This window comes from Poecilia reticulata, linkage group LG12 (assembly GCF_000633615.1).
Source record: "Poecilia reticulata strain Guanapo linkage group LG12, Guppy_female_1.0+MT, whole genome shotgun sequence".
Classification (NCBI taxonomy): domain Eukaryota; kingdom Metazoa; phylum Chordata; class Actinopteri; order Cyprinodontiformes; family Poeciliidae; genus Poecilia; species Poecilia reticulata.
Window position 1 is genome coordinate 11,390,951 of NC_024342.1, and position 8,824 is coordinate 11,399,774.

The 8,824-nt window shown below is 37.3% G+C and overlaps 1 long non-coding RNA gene across 1 annotated transcript in view; it reads right to left on the reverse strand.

Moving 5' to 3' along the window:
* Window positions 1–2,903: 2,903 nt before the first annotated feature.
* LOC103473536 (uncharacterized) overlaps window positions 2,904–8,824 on the reverse strand; it is an 83,200-nt gene continuing 77,279 nt past the window's right edge. Inside the window, exon 3 of the long non-coding RNA XR_535038.2 lies at window positions 2,904–3,033. This is a non-coding gene — a long non-coding RNA (uncharacterized LOC103473536). The remainder of the gene's footprint in view (window positions 3,034–8,824) is intronic.

Below are 8,824 nucleotides of genomic sequence, written 5' to 3' on the forward strand. Positions count from 1 at the left end.
GTAGTCAGAAAATGATGTATTTTTTATGRGAAATTCTCAACATTGGAACGAGCGAGTGSTCCTAAAGGGCTGATTAGAACACATTTYATTCTGAAAACACCAAGTCAACGGTGCAGTTCCTCTTGAGTTTCAAATCCTAACCTGAGCAGACTCATCGAAGGTCTGACCATTTGTACAAACAGCAYGTGGCACAGTCTTTATTGTTACTGCTAGATAAGTATCCAAACAATGTTCAATTCAGTAACATTTACAGAGCTGAGATATAACAGTACGGATTTGCTGTTATCATGAGTAAATTCACTGCGATTACTCATGTCACTGTGAAGGTAATCTCTCATTTGGCAGCTTTTCATTACATGCTGTTGGCCATATGGCCAAGTGATRGTTTCGTCCAAGTCCTTCTGTCTAGGTGATAGACTCTGTCCAATTAACACTAACAAGATTCAAAGCAGAGAAAACTAAATGGCTACTCATCAACAGACTGCCATTTACTACTACACTGCTAATCTGCCCTGAAGCCGTCTTCATCTTCTTTATCCTCTGCACTTGACTCCTTCCCRTCATTTCCGTTCTTGTGTCGTATAATYGTCCACTTTTAGTGGCCTTAAAAAGATTAATTTAAATKTATTTTCCCACATATTTGTTAATCTTATATCTGCAACCCTTTTGTTCTAAACTGTCCCAATTTCTTGACWTCATTTAATCCTGYTTTTCCTCATTTTATCTTCTAAATGMTCTGAAAGGTACATTTTTCTACTTTGCAATTGATGGAAAAKGTGACAAGAAATATATGAATTCATAAATGCAATTCCGGAGTATATTAAATCAAATTTAATATACCGGGATCAGCCATTTCTGGGCTAATTTATAGACTTTGCCATGTTAACGTTCTGGTAAATGCAGCATGGATAAATAATTTGGGGTCTTATTCACTTGTACTCTTTGTTTTAATTACTACACACTTAATATTAATCATGTATTTATTCTGCTCCATATTTTTCCCCTATACTTAGAATTTTACTAAAAGTGCCATATAGCTTCAAACTGCGGACATACACATCCCAACAACATTTAGTTTGATTCATGTATTTCACTACACCTTTTTTTTTTTGACGTGTCTTTTTCTGGTTCTACCCAAGCAGATGAATTTCAGGCCCAGCGGTRGATTTTTGTGTGGAAAGCCTTAAGGTTTTAATTAAAAGCCAGTCCAAGGCCGTCAAAACTACTGCATGCTTTGAATGGCAAAGTTTGAAGTTTGAAAAGAAAAGTATGAAAATAGAAATACACCTTACACAATTTATGGTCTGACAAAGATGAGAATAGTCAGTGGACACAGAAGGGGCAACTTCAGAGAAAACACCTGAAGTATCCTCACATAAAAGTTTATTTCAGKCTAAAACTAAACCGCAGGGTAGTAGTGTAATATTCAACATCTCAGTAGCTTTTGTTAAAATGATCTGTTTCAGTTGATGCTATGATTGTWTGCCATGGATATTAAGCTGAATATTTCGAGCTTGGCACTCAGAATTTTTGAGGAATCTGAATTGAACGACTTTATTGTCCTCGGAGGTTTCAGGCACAAGAAAACTGCTCTGGTCCACCCCCTACAGAACTTCACTGTACTCTATCACTCGTATTCCCCTTAGAAGAAAGAAAAAAAACTGTTAGAGAATCTGACAGTGGGCATTTTAAGTGACTTATCTGGTCGGACATGGGGGAAGCAGAGTAAACATGTGGTTGAATGGATGTGAAATGTCTGAGATGGGCAGAGGGAGGCCAATGATCTTCTAGGTTGTTTTTCTCACCTTTGGAAAAGCAGCTCTGTCAGCTGCAGAACAGTTATCAAACCAAATGGTGATACAGTGAGTTAGAACACTTTCCATTTAGCCACGGTAGAAAGACTGCAGCGGGTTTGGAGGCAGACGTGTTTCYCCCAGTGTTGAGGAAATGGAGCATCTGAGCCTGTTTTAGAACAGCGGCAGTGTTCACACACCATTTAAGATACTTGCTGGTGTTCAACCCCCCAAAAAATTAAACTTGAACATCCTTCTCATCACATCTGCTCCCCAGTGGTGCAGTGGTGCTTCCTTCTTTTCCTCCTGGAATCAATAAGATATTTTTTTTAGTGGTCAGGAAGAAGTTGCTATAGAAACTTCATTTTGATAGTTTTTCACCTCAATTCTTTTTGAGATGWGGCCTGCAACAGTTGCCTGCAAATTTCATAGTAAAATTTGTTGAGTGCTGCAGTAAGCAGTCACRATTGTACAGAATGTGGAGAACTGAACCAAGGACTCAGCCCTGAGGTGCCCCRGTACTGATTATTGGAGTAATTGAGGTGTAGGAAGTTAGTCTCAGGGTCTGTAGACTCAGAAARTCGAGGATCAGCCCTACAAAGATACCTGCTGAGGGATAAGATGATTTTAAGTCACCATCCTCAACTCTGTGCTCCTGAAGTGTAGTTGTGCAGCATTAAGCTCAACGTTTAGATAATAAGAGTGAATAATCTTCAACTTCATATACATGAACTAAACATAGATTTTTTTTTTTAGCTTTAAATCTACAAAAATAAAAAATATTGAGACTTGTCCCACTGTAGTCACCTTACAGTGAGACAAGACTACAACTTGGAATATGTGAACTACCCAAAACAGGATTTAATTATTCTACAACCAATTTGTAATATTGACCTTGTCAACTCAGCATATTGTATTGTATCATTTCAAGAAGTGATAAAAACAGCATTTTTTGCTTAAAAAAAAATCACACTAGAAAGATCAATGACTTAAAAAGGTATTCAAATGAGACTAAATGTAAAACAGAAAGATTTTAAACCTTTCACAGCATGGGTAGAGCACATGTGGAAAGTTTTTTCCATTACCCTGGTCCTGGTGTGGGAAAAGCCCGGTCATCTTTCTGCTTCAAAAGTCCTGTTGGAACAAAGAGAAGCAGCTGGTCAGCTGACCTCGGAGGTCCTGGTGGAGCGGGAGGATGAATGAGGTCAGTGATATCATCTGGTGCTCCTTCATGTAGCGTCTGAAAAGCAAAACATAACATTTCTCAACTCAGTTCATATCCRACCAATGTGGTGATGTTAAAATTGAACTCTATATGTTTTGTTTGTGTCATCAGGCCTGCAGTGGCATCCTGCAGATGAAACAATGCAAACCCCAAAATAAAGGTTACTGCAACTAAATAAAAGTGAATTTAAGTCAATGACGTTATATCTTTAGCAGGGTTAACAAGTTTACTATAAGGGATGAAAACATGCTTGCTGCCCTCGAGCAGAAAATCCTAAATTTAGGATTCTGATTTGCATTATGTAGCAGGATGTTGACGTGAACCAAACCAGCAGGTCTGCTTTTATATGGCTTGAAACAAACTAATATTAAGATTTTATCATGACCCAGGTGGACAAATAAATCATTCTTAAGGTAATGGGTGTATATATTTATATATATTTCACAATTCCATTGTTTTAAAAAAAATCTAGCAACTTTTTAGCACTGGATTTCTGAAAGGTTCCATGGTTACAAACTACTTATGTTCACAACCAGTCCATCAAGAGACACATGGTTTTCATTGGACAGTAAGAGGCTTATTGCTTGATGGTTAAATGTCCCAAAGACTGAGTTTAATTATAGTGACAGATTAATGACWTTATTCTGACTTTTTTTTCCAAGTAAATACTGCATTTGATGAATATATTCCATTTAATTAAATTCCACAGAAAACAGCTTTTTTGTTCTGTTATTGGCAGCTAACAATCCTGTCGATCTGGATTAAACTCAAGATGTGTTTTATAGTCATTATTTTTCAAGAAAAAAAATATATTAAGGATACATGTACAGAGATAMATTTAGAGGTAGATTGCATAAATAAGTCCCACACTATCTGTGCAATGAGTTTTTTTTATTTTTTTTTATTACTCATGCTTAAAAGCAGCTGAAGCTTTCACGTTGCTTTGGCGGCTCATTAATGTTGAAAGGATGCAGAGTTCAAACCAGTGACCATAAAGTGACCAACTGACGCTAGTGAGAATTCTCTGTGGGAGGTCTGGCAGGATCGCAGCTCTATGTGTGCTTATACAAGTTTTGGTTTCTTTCATGTGTTCTTTTTTACAGATAGGCGCACTAAACCAGATCCTGTCATTTGTTCCCATGTGAACCAGGGCTCTTTTCAGCCTGTGGCCACACCACACACAGACACACTCAGGCGCAGGCAGATGCAAAAGAGAGCTGCTTTCAAGAGTAGCCCCAAAAACACATTAGTACAGTAAGTGACTGTAATTGTTTGAAGGTGCAACATGCTCACTCAGTATGAATATAAAGAACCACAAGCAACGCACGCACGCAGACACACGCACGGACACAAAGGTACACATAAATAAGTAGGCTATATCCTGCAAAGTACAAATAAAATCCGGAAATTATGTGTTTTGCGTTAATATCAGAAGCACTGGGCGATACACCTGTAAGCTTAGACAGAWATGCACAATGTAAAGGTAGAAGAAAAGACACGCGACTGAACTGAAGTGAACTCACTGGTTTTGGAAATGAGCTGAAATTGAATTAATCAATATAAGCAAAATTTGGTCGGGGCTTTTGGGGAAAAAAAAAAAAGTTTTAGGACATTGTTTCGCTATTTATTGCAGTTTTCAATTACATTATAGGATGCTGCAGCATAATCAATAGTTCATTTACATTTTCCCCTACCTATCTGTTACTGGCACCCTTCCCTGAGTCAAAAGAGCCCCATTTACTGTACCAGCGTTTTATTAATTTCATCCTGCAGAAAGAAAACCCTTAAGCACAGGGACGTTTATTACATACATTAGCTTCAGTGAAGTTGCAAAATATATTAAACCTAATTTTTGGTGGACTACACATTCTGGTTTTGGTACAACACAGAACTAATAACGTCCCAATGCTTCGGGCCCAAAGTAATTACAGTTAGCTAGTAGCTCAATTGTAACCTAAGCCATACATTTGTGCTTTCATCTGGGCAGCCGTGTTTGGTTTTGTGTTGCAGTCATATTCAATAAATTAAAAATTGCATTGTGATGAGGCTCACTTGTCAGATTAAAAAAAAACTTTTGAACATAAGCTTTAAGCAGGAATTAAACATACATTGAAGGAAACCCCTCAATATCATTTAGGCTTACTGCTAAAAACATGCAGAAAATATTTTAAACATATTTATTTAGCTTTAATTTAGTTCACAGAAGCCTACATTTCCGGCACTAATGTATGGTGAAAGGAGAACTGACAGGATTAGCAAAGAGAATTGTAGAAGCAAAGAGACTTTGAGATTAAAATAAATATATAACCTGCAATCAATTATTTAATTGTGATGTTGCTCATTCTTTGTTATAAAATTCACATATTAATTACAATTTATTATAAAACAAATGTTTGGTTTAGAAGATCTCGCTGTTCAATCGAAGGTGTTTTAATATTTGCTTTGTAGTATTTATTTCCTTTGAAACAATACTTAAAGCCTATCAGAAATTACATTGAATATTTATCTTCTGTCATAAAATAGATTTGTGGTGGTGAAGAAAAAATCTCCGTGACAGACTGGCAGCCACAAAGTTACTCAAAAGTCTCGTCATCCCTTTTCTTAAACTTGAATATATTACTTGTATGTTTTGTCTTTTTTTCCCCTCCTTTTTTTCAAATTGTACCCTTAAATGTATTATGTATGATTTCACATTTAGGAAACACCACAGTTGGCAGACTTGGTTTTGCTTTTGCTGTCTTGTTTTGTCTTATGGTTTTCACATGTTAAAATGATTCCGGTGTGATGTAACACATGTCTATAAAATAACTTACACTGGATGCACTTAATTTTTATAACTCCTTTTCAGAGGTTGGAAATATTTTGCTTCGGTTCTTTTTTTTTTCTTCTTTTTTTAGTATCTTTCCCTGCTTTTGTTCTCATGTCTGTGAAACATCAACACTAAGAAAAAGAGACTCAGCCAAACTCACATTGAGACACAAGTGCTGAGATAACTAGTCAAGAGTTTGAAGAGAGTTTGGAGGAGACAGCAGGCAGTTGACCTTCGCTGATAAGAAAAGAAGAATCCCTGTTTTTCGATCTTACTTCGCCAGACTCTTAGCATCTGCTTCCGCACTCTTGCTCTTCTGTTGTTCATTTCATCTTCTCCTCTGACTTGGCTCCTTTTTATTCTGTTCAGTCTTTACCRAAGTCTTGTGTGGATGTTGAATGTGCGGCACTGCAATGGCTTAACAAGCACTAATAGGGGAAAGATATGACCTGGAAGCCAAGAAGCTCTTTTAAGCCCAATTAAAGGACAGATTGGTTTTGGCTGTTTGTGTTCGAAAGTTTTCTGGTCACTAAGGCCACAACTAATGGCCACTGTTAAAACTGACTTTTTTTCTTCTTCACATTTTTAGTCAAAGAAAGATAGAATGCCTAAAATAAATTCTGTASCATGAGTGCATCTCCAATGCTGCATGAACTTAAATCTCATTCTGGCATATAAATGTCCAATATGCTCCTGTGAAGATACAMTCACCTGTCAGGCCTGTACCTGGCTTGGCAGCGGACCTGTTGGTTCACTTGGTGGCACCGATAGATCATTGAACTGACCTTAATATGAAGCGAACCATGACTCAATAATAATGTCCGCTGATTTTATGACACAGTATGCAGATTTGTAGATTCCACTGATGACAAAATTCACCACAGCAGGGGATTATTTCCCAGTTACATGAGTTTATAATTATYTGGCCTTTTGATGGCACTTATAGAGAGTGTATAGATCATTGGCCTCTGGTGGACAGATGATTGGTCATTTGCAAAACATTTGCTATAAGCGGCATGCAGACAAAAAGGCAATGGCCTGATAGTGTTACTTCATCTCATTCTACACTGTGCAGATGCTCTGTCTGTTAATAACTGGCAGGCATTTCATATTTATGGAAAAAGAAACAGCCACACCACAGGAAAAATCAACTTACTCACACAGTGGAATTGATTGAATTGGCAAAAGATGCATTTTTAAGTTGCAATTTCAGGCAGTTTAATTACTGAGTACTAAACTGACAAAGCTTAGTTATCTTCATGCAAAAGGTGAGTTTAAGCTWTTTTGATTTTCCAACTTTATACTCCGCACACAGTGGTTCCAAAGCTTTCATATGCCCTATTCCGAGGAGCAAATAATACGATTCATTCAGCAGTTATGACTAGGTTATTCAGAGTTAGATGAGCTGCACAAGGTTAAGGTCGGGTCACGYTTTATTAGAAATACAGTACATTTTTTCAAACTATCACATTTCTTTTGAAAACTTTAATACAATGTGGAATGTTTTGGTGACCAGTTCTATTTAAGAAAGATCAGTCAATAAATCCTACTCATTTTTATGAAATCATTTCCTTTTTTCCATTCCATTAGTTACTTGAGAACTCTGATGTAAGAAACATGATGCATTTTTGTCAAAAAGTACCACAGTMTATTATTGGATGTTGATGCTTATTTCATAATCGGTGACATTTTATGATGTGAAGCACTTTGAACTGCGTTGTTGCTGAACTGTGCTATACAAATAAACTTGACTTGCCACTCATTAACCTTTTTTTTCCTGATTTGCTTGAAGTTTTCTTTTATCTTCATGTTGTGATGGCAGCCAGGAATATTGATTAACCAGTGAATGGACCTTCCAGACACGTGTGTATTTATACTACAATCACTTGAGACACACTCATTGCACTCAGCTGATCTCTTTTACACTCATTATGAGTTCACTAGCACTGTCCCTCTGTTGAATTATGTCAGTCACTTCAWATGAGTGAATATTTATGCAATCGTTTTATCTAAAATATTTTAATTTCTTTGCAGGTTTTTAGCAAGTTTTCACCTGGACACCAAAGTTGTTTTGTTTTTTTTACATTTTCTAAATGTTGTTGATCATGAGTGATGTCACACCTGACATCCTCGGGTGTGAGTACTTCACTGTATTTATGTGTTATTAATCAATAACCCTCAGTGAACATACTGTATGTTATGTAATGGAAAGAAATTAAGCAACAACTCCACAACAAAATACTTTTTATCGGCCTCTTGTTTAGGAAAGTTGATTTGTATAAACGTGAACGTTTTAGAAATACGTTAAAGAAAGTATGCAGATCTAATTGTGACTATCAGTATCAACATGGTTGAGTTCCAATAGTCATCATAAATCGCAGCACAACTCAAAGGATTCCTTCTTATGGGCAAAAACAGTTATATGAAACTCGTCTTGATTCATTGTCTCTCAGAAAAATGAACATATATTGCACAGAGCAGTTGCACACTCAGTTGCCTCTTTCATTTCATTTAGAACAAGACCAATGAGCGGTGACAGAAAGCGCCTTCCATCACAGACAAAAGCAGGGAAAAAAAACAGACAGCAGCCAGAGCTCGGTTCCTCCCAGGCTCAATGTCAGACCCCAAAGCAGGAACTTCAGAAGATGGGAACTTGTCTTTAATGCTTTAAAGCATTGGTCCAAAAATCAGTCCACGAGGGCCGGCATCCTGCATGTTTTAGTTCTCTCCCTGGTGGTAGTAAAAACCTTTTCAGCTTGTCAATATTCCTCTTAGGCCTTCTAACGAGCCATCATTTGATCCAGGCGCGCTAAACCAGGGAGAGAACTAAAACATGCAGGATGCCGACCCTCCAGGACCCACTTTGGGGACCCCTGCTTTAAAGGGAAACATGTAGCAGCTTTTTTTTAGCCAACTAACTACCAGTGCACAGCAACAGTTAGAGGAGGGGCAGTGCTGTCATTGTCTCATCTCCATTCTACCAGAGAAAACTCTTAT